The following is a 13,754-nucleotide window of genomic DNA, read 5'->3' as shown; positions in this document are numbered from 1 at the left end:
CTATGTGCCCTGTATTTTATTTAGATTATTAAATTCAATACACACAATGGACCACTGAGTAGATTTATATTAACCCTATTTCAGAAATAAGAAAATTGAGCTTAAAAGCATGTAAGAATATTCCCTGAGGTTATTAAATAAAGCTTTCCTCATAGGATTTTATTTTTTTTAAATCAATAAAAACATGACTATATAGATCTTGTCAACATTTTTGTACTGTCGATTAAAGAAAAATAATATACATATATTCTAGCTTCATTTACTGTCTCTATCTTCCTCCTTCCCTCCCTACCCCGTTAAACAATTCTAACTTGATTTGTCCCACCAGCACAACAAAATAGGAGAGACATCTATTTCCTTAACAGCTATTTTCAGATGTAGTTTGCTTGACCTGTCAGCTGTATTTGCCACTGTTAATCAACCCTTCTCAAAACTCTCTGCTTCCTTGGAACCTTATGGTGCCACAGCACAAGATTTCACAGTGTCGTCATTTATTTTTGAGCCTCTTTTTTCTTGGGGGCAGGAGTTGGTGTTCCTTTGCTTTGGCATTCCATCTGAAAGACTTTTCTATTTCCAGTCCCCTATGGGAAGTTATTTGGCCTTTGCCATTTATATGCCAGTGACTCTCAAGGTTGCCAAATCTCTCCTCCGAGCTCCAGACTCTGTATCTTCTCGGATGTTGATATGCATCTCACACAAAACCAATTTCTTGATTCTGGTCGTATTTTCCCAACAAAAGGCTGCATTTCCCTCAGGCTGTCCTGACATAGGAAGCGGCATGCCCCCACTGGGTGCAATTATTCAAACAAACATTTTAGAGGCATCTTTGTCAGCTTGACTTCTCTGACGTTGACCTCTGAACTCTCATGGAATTTTTTCATCACTATGTTCAAATAACCCAGCTATAACTACATCTCTTCTTGTCTACCATTACTACCTCATGGTGAAACACCTAGATTATTGCACTGGTCTCTTAACAGTTCTGCCCATTTCTACGATTACAGGATTCTCCCCCACTCCACCCTTCCACTCTCTATCTATCCCCCACTCAGCTCCCAGAAGAATCCTTTTAAAATATCAATTACAGCATGTCACCCCTTGAAGTCATTATCAATGACTTTTCATCACACTTAAATAAAATCTCAAATCCTTGATCTTTCTGTGGAATACCTCTCCACGTCATTTCCTAGATGTTTCGCCTTCTTCATTCCATTCTAGTCGTCCTGGCCTTGTTGGTCCATATTCTCACCACAGGATCCTCACACTTGCTATTCCTCTGCTTAGATGGTCATTCCTCAGACATTTGCAAAGTTCATTCTCATTGCAGTTAGGTCTCTGTTCAAATTCTTTCATCAAACTATATCTCCTCCCCTAGTATAAAAGATCTATGAAGTCAGGGATGCTATCTTTTGTTCACTGGTATATTGGCTAGAACTGAGTATATGTTACATAATATTTTTTTCAATAACCAAACCTCAAATTCAACAGTTCCATCATCAGGCAGCCATCACTTTTTTTTTTAAGATTTATTTATTTATTTTAGAGAGAGAGAGAGAGAGTGAGTGTGCAAGTGGTGGGGAGGGGGAGAGGGAGAAGGAGAGAGAATCCTTAAGCAGACTCCTTGCTGAGCACAGAGTCCAATGTGGGGTTTGATCCCAGGACCCTGTGATCATGACCTGAGCGGAAATCAAGAGTCAGCCACTTAATCAACTGAGTCACCCAGGTGTCCCAGGACACTATCACTTTTATCCGGATTTTAAAACTCTCAATCTCTATGCTATTACAATGTGCAGATAGCTTACTAAATTTTATCACCCTCCACCAGACCTACCACAATGTACATACTTCTGCCTTACATTTTCAGAAGTCTTCTTCCCTCCTTCCTCTGTTGATATATTCAGTGTCACAGAGAAGTAGTTCTCAACATTTAGTCCATCACAATAACCCGAGGGCTTTTACAACACAAATTTCTGGGTTGGGATTTCTAGCTCTTCTGATATTTTAAATATGGGATAGGCCCAGAATTTGCATTTCTAACGCGTTCCTAGTAATAGTGATGATTATGGTTCAGGGACCACATTTACTCCTAGGAAGGTGACAGTGGGAAAAATGCTTATAGCTATTGGAAAGGGAAAGAAAATAAAAGGAAAGTGAGGCACCCATCAAAGACAGAGCTCTCCTAAACATATCCACTCACTTCTGTCTGACACCTTACTGTATTTGAAAGGGAGAGGGAGAGAGACAGAGACAAAGAGAGAGGGATAAGAAAGAGACAGAAAAACATGGTCTATTAGGAAATAAAAACTCTAAACTGAACTTCCCTTTAAACTACTGGTGTGACCTTAAACAAATCTTTATAACTCCGAGCCTCAAATTGTTGATGTTCAGAGGGACATAAAAATATGTCTCACTTACATGAGTTGTTACAAGAATTAAATAATGTTTCTCTGTACAAAACCCTGGCACAAATCAAACTCTCAAAAAATATGTGCCCTATTTCCATTTTATAAATTTCCCAGACTTTGCACTTTCCTATATCCATGCTACTAATTATTATTTATACTCTAATCTTATACCATCACCCAAAATTAAAAATAGGAATTCTACTGTGTTTACATCCAAGCATCTCTTCCAAACTCGTCACTATGATGATTTTGTGTTTATTATAACTTCCCCAGCATGATGATGCATTTCCCAAGATTTTGTGAAACACAATAAAAAAAAAAATGATACTGCAAAGCATCTACCCGCATGCTGACCTGGGGACCTGTATTCCTGGCTATAGAACTGCATTGCCAAATAGGTAGCCACATGAGCTTAGGCAAATCATTTTAACTCTGTGTTTTACCATCTGAAAATTTGGATAATACCTAGTGTTCTAGCATGTCAAGATGTTTGAAATGATATATCAGTTAAAAATGCTTTCAGTTGTCATAAATCCTGCTAGCTTGGATTGAATAAATAAGGTTTAATGTTTCTCTTTAAAAAAAAAATCTAAAAAAGGAAATCCACAGTAGTATAGGTAATCAAACATGTCATTAAGGATCCAAGTTCTCTTTATCTTTATGGTCTGTAATCCTTTGCATGGGAGTTGATAAACTTTTTCTGTAAAGGGCTGGAGAATAAATATTTTAGGTTTTTTGGGCTATAAGTAATAGCCACTACTTAACTTTGCCCTTGTAGGGTGAAAGTAACCATAGACAATACATAAATAAATGTGATTGTGTTCCAATAAAGCTTTATTTACAAAACACAGATGGTGGGTCAGTTTGGCTGATAGGCTCCACTTTACTGATCCCTCTGACCTCAAAATGTATGTTGTACCTCCAGAAATCACACGTACCTTCCAGTTAAAAACAAAGAGTCTGTTGAAGAGGGTAGAATTCAGAAAGGGCATTCCTCCATGTCTATTCCTCCCCTGGAAGCACCCATTCAGTGACTTTCTATTACATCATTTTGGTTAGAATTGTATCTATGGTGGGCCTTATTAGATGTTTACTACCATTCATGTTCATTTCTTTCCAAGTAAGTACCTTCGCCTGTCTTCCCCTGTCCCTCAGAAATTAAGTGTGGCAAGTCACTTGCATTGGTCAAGAAAATTTAAGTAAAAATGATATATGTTATTTCTGAGCTGTACCTTTAGGACCCCAATGTAAAAGTTGTCACATCTTTTCCTCTTTGTCACTGTCTATAGAACATTCCAGATAACAACTATATATGACTGAGTCCCAGAGTGAGAACTCATGAGTTCACAATGACTTTCCTTGTACATGAAACCTGAGTTGAGAGCTATTGCTTTGTTTTGTAAGCCACTTATATTAGGCAGTTGTTATTACAACATAACTCAGTCGCCACTGAGATATACAAGGTCACATAGACACTGAGGAAAGTAAATGTGGCTTTTCAGTCTCTGTTATAAAGCAATGGTTCTCAATTTGTGGTCACTGGACCAGCATCAGCATGATCACTTAAGACCATGTTAGAAATGGAAATTCTTATCTCTATCTCAAACCCACTAAATCAGGAATTTGTGACTCAACAAGCTTTCTAAGTGGTTCTAAAGAATCTTTATCTCTGTAGTAAAGGAAGGAAAGGGACAGAGGGATGTAAATGACTTTTGGTTCAATACACAGTGTGTACAAAATAATGAGAAAAAACCCTCCAAAATGCTACATTACTATATCATTTGCTGCTGTATCTTTATACCCAAGAGAAAGGATATAGATGAAAGTAGATGTTGGACAAATTACATAACCTTGTTCAAATACTGTCATTATAAACTCTAACTTTTCTCAGATAAACATTTCATTTACAATTATAAATATTATTTCAGAAAAAATACATTATCCTGTTTACATAAATATAGAATGTGCGAAGACATTAGATGTATAACTTTAAAATAATTAAATTTTACTTTAACAGTTGATGTGCAAAATGCTAGTTCTGCAATGCTAGTGTTCAAGCCAATGAATAACTTAAGAAAGCCTCCAGTTGAATGTGAACTTCAGTTAAAAAATATATATATTTGTTGAAGTATCTTAAGTCTTGAGCCCAAAATAAACTGAAATACATGATTGAATCTACTTTCATTCTGTTTTACTTTTGTTAATTCTGTGAAAATGATAAAAAAAAATCATGCTTTGAAAAGTTAAACATATGTGATAATTTTATCTTAAAGTTATCTTAATGAGAGTGGAAGAAATGAGGAATAGCTATTAATTGTGAGTGACCATCCCTACTCAAATAGTCCTTCCCTTCCTGACAAATTATTGTGGTTATGTGGAAAGAAGAATGGAACATGAAGAGAAAATAAGAAGATGGTCACCTTCCCATGTCAGTCTCTCTCTCCCCATCTGAAAAATGAAGCGGTTCTACATAGCACATAAGGCACTATGTATAAAAGCAAAAATGTGTTTCCTCATATCTGTCCAACAGATATGAAAAGTAATTACTATGTGTAAATACTTTGAAAAGCATCATAAATATACATGCCATTAGATAAATATAACACCTCCAAAGAGCTTATGTTCTGATGGGGAACACAGGCAAGAAGATGAATGACCTCAGAATACCTTAATAATTGTTATAAAAGAGAGAGGACTTCCAGGGAAGAAGGCAGAGTAGGAAAATCCTAAGCTCATCTTGCCCCACAGATCCACCTAGATAACACCCACATCGATATAAATAATGTATAAAATGACCCAAAGACTGGCAGGACAGACTCTCCATAGCTAATGTAGAGAAGAGGCCACATTCAAGAGGGTAGGAAGGGCGGGAACGTATTTGGGAACAAAGCTGACCTGAGGAAGAGACACACATTGCATTCACAGAGAAAGGAGAGGAGCAAACCCTACCCCAGGCACCCTAGGCACCCTAGGCATGGGGACCTACACTGGAGAGATGAATCCCAATAACATTTGGCTTTGAAAACCAGAGGGGCTTAACATTGCAAATTCTTATAATCAATGGGGCTTAAAACCTGAACCTTTAAAAAATCAATGGTCTTGGCCCTGGGAGAGCCAGAAGGTGAGGGGAAACTGAGTTTCAGCTCTTAAAGAGATAGCATAAAACAGCCCTACTAAGGTACAACATAGAAGCAGCAGTTTGAAAAATGCCTGCAGCATATAGGAGGGAGATTTGTTTACTAACCTCAAAGCTTGTGCTGGAAGGACAGGGATCTCAGAGAGACTTCTCCAAGAACAAAAGAGCTGGTTGGTGCCATCTCCCTCACCCCACTCAGCCTGGATACAGGGATACTTGTGAGAATGAGTACAACATGAAAACTCTCCACCAAGCTTTATAAATAAATTTAAATATAAATATTTATATATAAGTATAAATATTTATAAATAAGTATTTTTTTAAATTTATCTATAAATAAATAATGAATAAAAATTAAAAAAAATAAAATCAATAAGGAAACAGTGGCTTTGAATGACACATTGGGCCAGATTGTCCTAACATATATTCAGAACATTCCACCTAAAACAGCAGAATACACATTCTTTTCAAATGCATATGGAACATTCTCCAGAACAGATCACATATTAGGCCATGATGTGTATCTCAACAAATTTAAAAAGATCAAAGTCATACCATGCATCTTTTCTGATCACAATGCTATTGAACTAGAAGCCAACCACAAGAAAAAATATGGAAAGACCACAAATACATGGAGGTTAAATAACATGTTATTTAACAATGAATGGGTCAACCAAGAAATCAAAGAGGAATTGAAAAAAATACATGGAGACAAATGAAAATAAAAACACAATGGTCCAAAATCTTTGGGATGCAACAAAAGCTATTCTAAGAAGGGAAGTTTATAGCAATACAGTCTTACCTCAAGAAGCAAGAAGAATCTCAAACAACTTACTCTTACACCTAAAGAAGCTGGAAAAAGAAGAACAAACAAAACCCAAAGCCAGAAGAAGGAAGGAAATAATAAAGATTGGAGCAGAAATACATGAAACAGAAACCAAAAAAACAATAGAACAGATCAATGAAACCAGGAGCTCATTCTCTGAGATCAACAAAATTGATAGACCTTTAGCCAGATTAGAGAGAGAGAGAGAGAGAATTCAAATAAACCAAATCAGAAATGAAAGAGGAGAAAGAAAAACCAACACCACAGAAATACAAAGGCTTATAAGAGAATATTATGAAAAATTACATGACAACAAATTGGACAACTTAGATAAAATGGATAAATTTCTACAAACAACCTTTTCGAAATTGAAAATTAGAAAATTTGAATGGACTTATTACCAGTTATTAAATTTAATTAGTAATCCAAAAACTCCCAACAAATAAAAGTCTAGGACCAGATGGCTTCACGGGTGAATTCTATCAAACATTTAAAGAAGATTTAATATTTATTCTTCTCAAACTATTCCAAAAAATAAAAGAAGAAACAAAATTTGGAAGTTTTCTGTGAGGGAGGTCAGCATTACCCTGATACCAAAACCAGACAAATACACTACAACAACAACAACAACAACAACAACTACAGGCCACTATCTCTAATGAACATAGATGGAAAAATCCTCAACAAATATTAGCAAGATGAATCCAACAATACATTTAAGAAATCATTCACAATGATCAAGTGGGATTTATTACTGGGATACAAGGGTGGATCAATATTTGCCAATCAATCAACGTTATACATCACATCAACAAGAGGAAGGATAAAAGCCACTGATCATTTGAATAGATGCAGAAACAGCGTTTGACAAATAACATCATTATGATAAAAACTCTCAACAAAGTAGATTTAGAAGGTACATATCTCAACATAATAAAGCCCATATATGAACAACCCAAAACTAACATCATACTTAATGGTAAAAAACTTCAGGATTTTCTGTTAGGATCAGGAACAAGACAAGGATGTCCACTCTCCCCATTTTTATTCAACATAGTACTGGAAGTCCTAACCGCAGCAATCAACACAAAAAGAAATAAAGGGTATCCAAATCAGTAAGGAAAAAATAAAATTTTCACTATTTGCAGTTGTTATATATGGAAAACCCTAGAGACTACACACACACACACACACACACACACACACACACACAACTCTTAGAACTGATAAATGTATACAGTAAGGTCACAGGATGCAAAATCAATGTACAGAAATCTGCTACATTTTTATACACTAACAATGAAGTAGCAGAAAGAGAAACTAAGAAAACAGTTCTGTTTACAACTGCACCAAAAATAAAATATATAGCAGTAGACTTAACAAACAAAGTTAAAGACCTGTACTCTGAAACCTACAAAACGCTGATGAAAGAAATTAAAGAGGACACAAACAAATAGAAAGATATTCCATGCTCATGGATTGGGAGAACAAATATTGTTAAAATGTCTATACTACCCAGGTTCTCTGCTCTTCCCTTTCAACAGATAACTGTATCGTCTGGTGCAGTGCCAGCCATGTCCCCGAGACATGATGGTGAAGGTAAACAGATTTGGCCGTATGGGATGCTTGGTCACCAGAGCTATTTTAATTCTGGTAGAGTGGTTATTATTGCAGTGACCCCTCATTCACTTCATTGACCTCAACTACATGGTCTACATGTTCCAGTATGATTCCACCCTTGGCAAATTCAATGGCACAGTCAAGGCTAAGAACAGGAAACTTGTCATCAATGGAAAGCCCATCTCCGTCTTCCAGGAGTGAGATCCTGCCAACATCAAATGGGGTGATGTTGGTGCTGAGTGTGTTGTAGAGTTCACTGTGGTCTTCGTCACCATGAAGAAGGGTGAGGCTCATTTGAAGTATGGGGCCAAGAAAGTCATCATCTCTTCTCCTTCTTGCTGATGCCCCCATGTTTGTGATGGGCACAAACCATGAGAAGTAGGACAACTCCCTCAAGATTGTCAGCAATGCTTCCTGAACCACCAACTAGTTGACCCCTCTGGCCAAGGTCATCCATGACAACTTTGACATCATGGAGGTACTCTGAGAACCTGCAACTTTAACAATGACATCCATTCTTCCACCTTTGATGTTGGGGCTGGCATTGCTCTCAGTGACCACTTTATCAAGCTTATTTTCCAATATGGCAATGAACTTGGCTGCACCAACAAGCCTCCAAGGAGTAAGAGCACCCTAGACTGCCAGCCCCAATAAGACCAAGAGGAAGAGAGAGGCCCTTAGCTGCTGGGGAGTCCTTGCCTCAGCGCATCTCCCAATACACTGAGAATCGCCCAACTTCTACACAGTTTCCATCCCAGACCCCCTGAAGAAGGGGAGGGGCTTGGGGAGCCCTATCTTGTCATGCATCTTCAATAAAGTATACTGTACCCAGCCAAAAAAAAAAAAAAAAAAGTCTGTACTACCCAAAGGAATTTACACATTTAAAGCATTCCCTATCAAAATGTCAACAGCCTTTTTCCCAGAACTAGGACAAACGATACTAAAATTTGTATGGAACCTCAAAAACTCTGACTAGCCAAAGCAATCTTGAAAAAGTAGAACAAAACTGGAAGTATCACAATCTCAGATTTCAAGATATTCTACGAAGTTGTAGTAATCAAAACAATATAGTACTGGAACAAAGATAGACACATGAATCAATAGAACATAATAGAAAACCAAGAGATAGACCCACAAGTATATGGTCAAGGACAACTTTTTCACACCATACACAAAAATGAACTCTTAATGGATTGAAGACCTACATGTGAGACCTGAAACCATACAAATCCTAGAACAGAGCACAGGCAGTAATTTCTCTGACATTGGCCATAGCAAATTTTTCGAGATATGTCTCCTCAAGCAAAGGGAAACAAATGCAAAAATAAGCCTTTGGGACTACATCAAAATAAAAAATTTTGCATAGCAAAGAAAACAGTCAACCAAACTAAAAGATGACCTACTGAATCTGAAAGATATTTGCAAATGACGTATCTGATAAAGTGTTAGTATCCAAAATATATAAAGAATGTATATAACTCAACAAAACCCCCAAATAATCCAATTAAAAGTGGGCAGAAGACATGATTAGACATTTCTTCAAAGAAGACATACAGATGGCCAAAAGACACATGAAAAGATACTCATGATCACTAATCATCAGGGAAATGTAAATCAAAACCACAATGAGATACCACCTCACACCTGTCAGAATGGCCAAAATAAAAAACACAAGAAACAAGTAATGGCAAGGATGTGGAGAAAATGGAACCCTCATTCACTGTTGGTGGGAATGCAAACTAGTGCAGCCACTGTGGAAAACAATATGGAGGTTCCTCAGAAAATTAATAATTACCATACGATCTAATGATTCCACTACTGGGCATTCACCCAAAGAAAACAAAAACACTAATCTGAAAAGATATATGCATCCTTATGTTTATTGCAGCATTATTTACAATAGCTTAGATATGTAAACAACCCAAGTATCCACCCATAGATGAATGGATAAGGAAGATGTAGTGTGTGTGTATACACAGACACAGACACAGACACAGACACACAGACACACAGACACACAGACACACACACACACTGGAATATTATTCAGCCATAAAAAAGAATGAATGAAATCTTGCAATTAACAACAACATGGATGATTCTAGAGGGCATAATGCTAAGTGAAATAAGTCAGTCAGAGAAAGACAAATACCATATAATATCACTCATGTGTGGAATTTAAGAAAAAAACAAATAAGCAAAGAAAAAGAGACAAACATAAAAACAGACTCTTAACTGAATAGAACAAACTGATAGTTTGTTACTAGAGGGGAGGTGGGTGGGCAGATGGCTGAAATAATTGAAGGGGGATACAAGTGCACTTAACATGATGAGCCCTGAGTAATGTATAAAATTGTTGAATCACTATATGTACACCTGAAATTAGTAAAACACTCTTCATTATACTGGAATTAAATTTTTTAATTAAAAAATAATTACTATAAAACAGATATAAGATGTTTTCAAATGTCTCAATCTCTTCCCCTAGCTTTTCCAGATCTCCTGTCAATTTTTCAGGTCTAATTCTTTCTACTTCCTCAATGGATTAGCATAGTTGCCTCCTTATTTCTCTTTCAGATTCCACCTCCAATATATTCTCCGCTTGACTGCTGGGTGACCATAGGAAATAGCAAGTCTGAATTTATTTATTTCATTTCATTTATTAATTCATTTATTCACCTAAAAATTCATTTATAGCTTCTCAGTGTCAGCAAATAAATTCAAGCTCCTTAGCTTCGCATGCCGACTCCTGACCTGGCCTCTGCCTAGCTCACTAGTAGCACCATCTCTCTTCACTCTTCAGGTACTTGCTAAGCTCGAGCTTTACTGAATGGGTTGACGTTTTTAATAACTGACAGATTATTGGCCACACCTGGGCCTTCACTCCTGTGCTTCTCCTCTATGTAGTTAATGTATCCTTGCACATGATTTCAGTCTGATATTACCTCTGCAGAAAGGTCTTCTCGTCAACTCTACCTGCTTTCACTTACACCCAAGTTTCTCTCTCTCTCTCTTTTTTAAAATATTTTATTTAGTTAGCTATTGAGAGAGAGAGCAAGCACGAGTGGGGGAAGGGGCAGAGGGAGGGAGAGGGAAAGGGAGAGAGTCTCAAGCTGACTCTCTGCTGAGCATGGAGCCCTATGTGGAGCTCAATCTCAGGACCCTGAGATCATAACCTGAGCTGAAACCAAAAGTTGGATACTTAACCAACTGAGCCACCCAGGTGCCCCCCAAGTTCCTCTTTATCCCATCAAACTGTCCTTGCCTTCTTGTTTATCTGCTTGTGTGATGTTAGTTTTCTCGATTAGAGTACTACTCCTTGAAGCAAGGAAATTGTATATGTGGTTACTGTTTTATCTCTGGAGTTTAGTGCAGTTTCTGTTACACATAATGGCTATTCCCTAAATGCCGGCTGAATGATGAAGTAAGTGTGCCCATATAGCAAATAGATTCAAGGGCTCATCCTACATCTGTGTGACTCATCTGCATTAAGGAGAGGAAAAATCAGGGACATTTGACGTTGGTCTTAAACCCAATTTTCCAGTAAAACAATTACGTTCTAGCAAGATGCGATGATAATTTAAATTGGGACAAGGAATCCACCCAAATCCCAAAACACATTCGCCCTATTTTATGATGTTTGACCTATACTCATGACACATTTGCTGTGTTTCTTGGAATAAAGCTCTTAATTTTAGATTTCCTCCTCCCTTCAGGTTAATCTAAAATTATATTCCTGCCTGTTTTGGTTTTCTGTAGAAAACTGACCTACACATCTTTAAACCAATGCTGTGACTTCACAGTGACGAACATGATAAAGAACACTGAAAATAATTTGGCTTTTTCAATATTTCTTAATAATTTATTTTGGTGTTGTTTGGCATGTGATTCATATAGTTATTTAGTCATTCAATATTTAATGACTTGAAAGGAAGCACTCGGAGGAAATATAGTCCCTTTCTTCTCTGAAAATGCTCAGCATAAAGTAAGGACTATAAATATGATTAAACTCAAATATAATTGACAATAGCATCATGACATAGAAAGAATCCCAGAGGAGATCAGAAGGAAGGAGACCTGAGTTCTCTCTAGACTGAGCATTAAATGACTGTGATATTTGGCAAGTAACTTAAACTTTCTGGGCCTTAGTTTCTTATTTGTAATAGGGATTTGAATTATATAAACACTAAATTATTTTTCCAATATATGCAAATTGTTGTGAATGTAAGAAATTAAAATTTAAGCAATAAAATGTTTGTCTATTAATTTGGTAAATATTAAATAAGTAATAGTTTTCAGTTGGCAAATTTATTTTGAAATGTACATTCTTATAAACCATTAGCAGATGTGTAAATTGTTGTAACCTATAAAACTTAAAGATGTGAGTTGAGCATGTAATTCTAACATAAGAAATGTTGTTACAAGAGAATTTTTAAAATAGTTAATAATTGTGTAAATTTACAAAATTAAAAGAGTGGATGAACATTTCATGGTGCATTCCAACCATTAATTCTATTTTTGAAAACTGTTTAAAGCCCTTACGGAGTATTAGATCCTGTTCTAGGTGATACACATGTATAACTTAGTTTAATTCTTACCACAAATGTATGAAGTAACACTCTGAGCATAACCACCCTGCGAATGAGAATGTAGTTAAATGACTTGCTTAATATATGGCTAATATGTAATAGGGTCAGGATTTGAACAGAGACACTTTAACAACATACTCCAAGCTTTTTTTTTTTTTTAAAGATTTTATTTATTCATTCGACAGAGAGAGACAGAGAGAGAGAGAGCAGGAGCACAAGCATGAGCAGAGGGGAGAGGAAAAAAGGGAGAAGGGAAAAGATGGAGAGGGAGAAGCAGACTCCCTACTGAGCAAAGAGCATGATGTGGGCTCCGTCCAGGAGATCATGACCTGAGCTGAAGGCAGACGCTTAACCATCTGACCCACCCAGGCACCCCTATACCCCAAGCTCTTAGGTGCTGTGCTGAGCTCCATCTCACCATGATACTAAGTAGTATGGCATGAAGCAAAATATAGAGGGTTAATCCAAGGTAAAATATAGGTGGAGATAATCAGAAATAAGAGGTGAGAATTAATGAGCATGTGAAGACAGTGAAAATGTAAAAAGAGAACAGATAGCCTGAGATATACGTGGCAGGATTCTGGAGAATCAATGAGTTGACTATGGAGGGAAATAGAAGAAAACATGGGGGCTAATTAATAATAACAATAATTATACTAATGCTGCAGCTACTACTTATTAGGAACCTACTATGTTTCAAACACTGTGCTAGGTATTTAACACACCATCATACCAATTAACAGCATTTGATTAGTAGAGATAATTAAGTTGAATCCAATTTTAAACTCATGGGGTTTGAAGTGCCCAAGCGACATCCTAACTCCTGAGGTCTCTATAGGGAATATAGATGAGAGTGAATGATGCAGAATGAATCAGAGAGTAAGCTGGGAGGAGATTCTGCCTCCTTAAGAGAAGCAGGAATCTCAAAAAGCAAAGGGTTTCAGTGGTATCTCTATTTATCTATGGGTCTATTGATCCATCCTCAGTTTCATAAGAATTAATTTTTTAAGTTACAAAAGAACTCACAGTACACCCAAAATAAATCACTCTATTTTTCTGCGTAACAGATTTTTCTCATAAGCCTTCACTCACTAGGTGGTGACAAAACAAACACAGATACACACAAACAACAAATAAACACAAACAGGTAAACTGTTTTAAGCCATTCCTCCTATTCG

General features: G+C 36.7%; 1 pseudogene; it reads left to right on the top strand.

The window, feature by feature from the left end:
- The first annotated feature begins 7,869 nt into the window (after window positions 1-7,869).
- LOC148110224 (glyceraldehyde-3-phosphate dehydrogenase pseudogene) lies at window positions 7,870-8,490 on the top strand (annotated as a pseudogene).
- Window positions 8,491-13,754: the final 5,264 nt, after the last annotated feature.

The sequence above is a fragment of the Ursus americanus genome, chromosome 4 (assembly GCF_024610735.1).
Source record: "Ursus americanus isolate L20-20 chromosome 4, mUrsAme1.1.p, whole genome shotgun sequence".
NCBI lineage: Eukaryota > Metazoa > Chordata > Mammalia > Carnivora > Ursidae > Ursus > Ursus americanus.
Note: the sequence above shows the minus strand (reverse complement) of the source record. Positions and strands in the feature narration are given on the sequence as shown.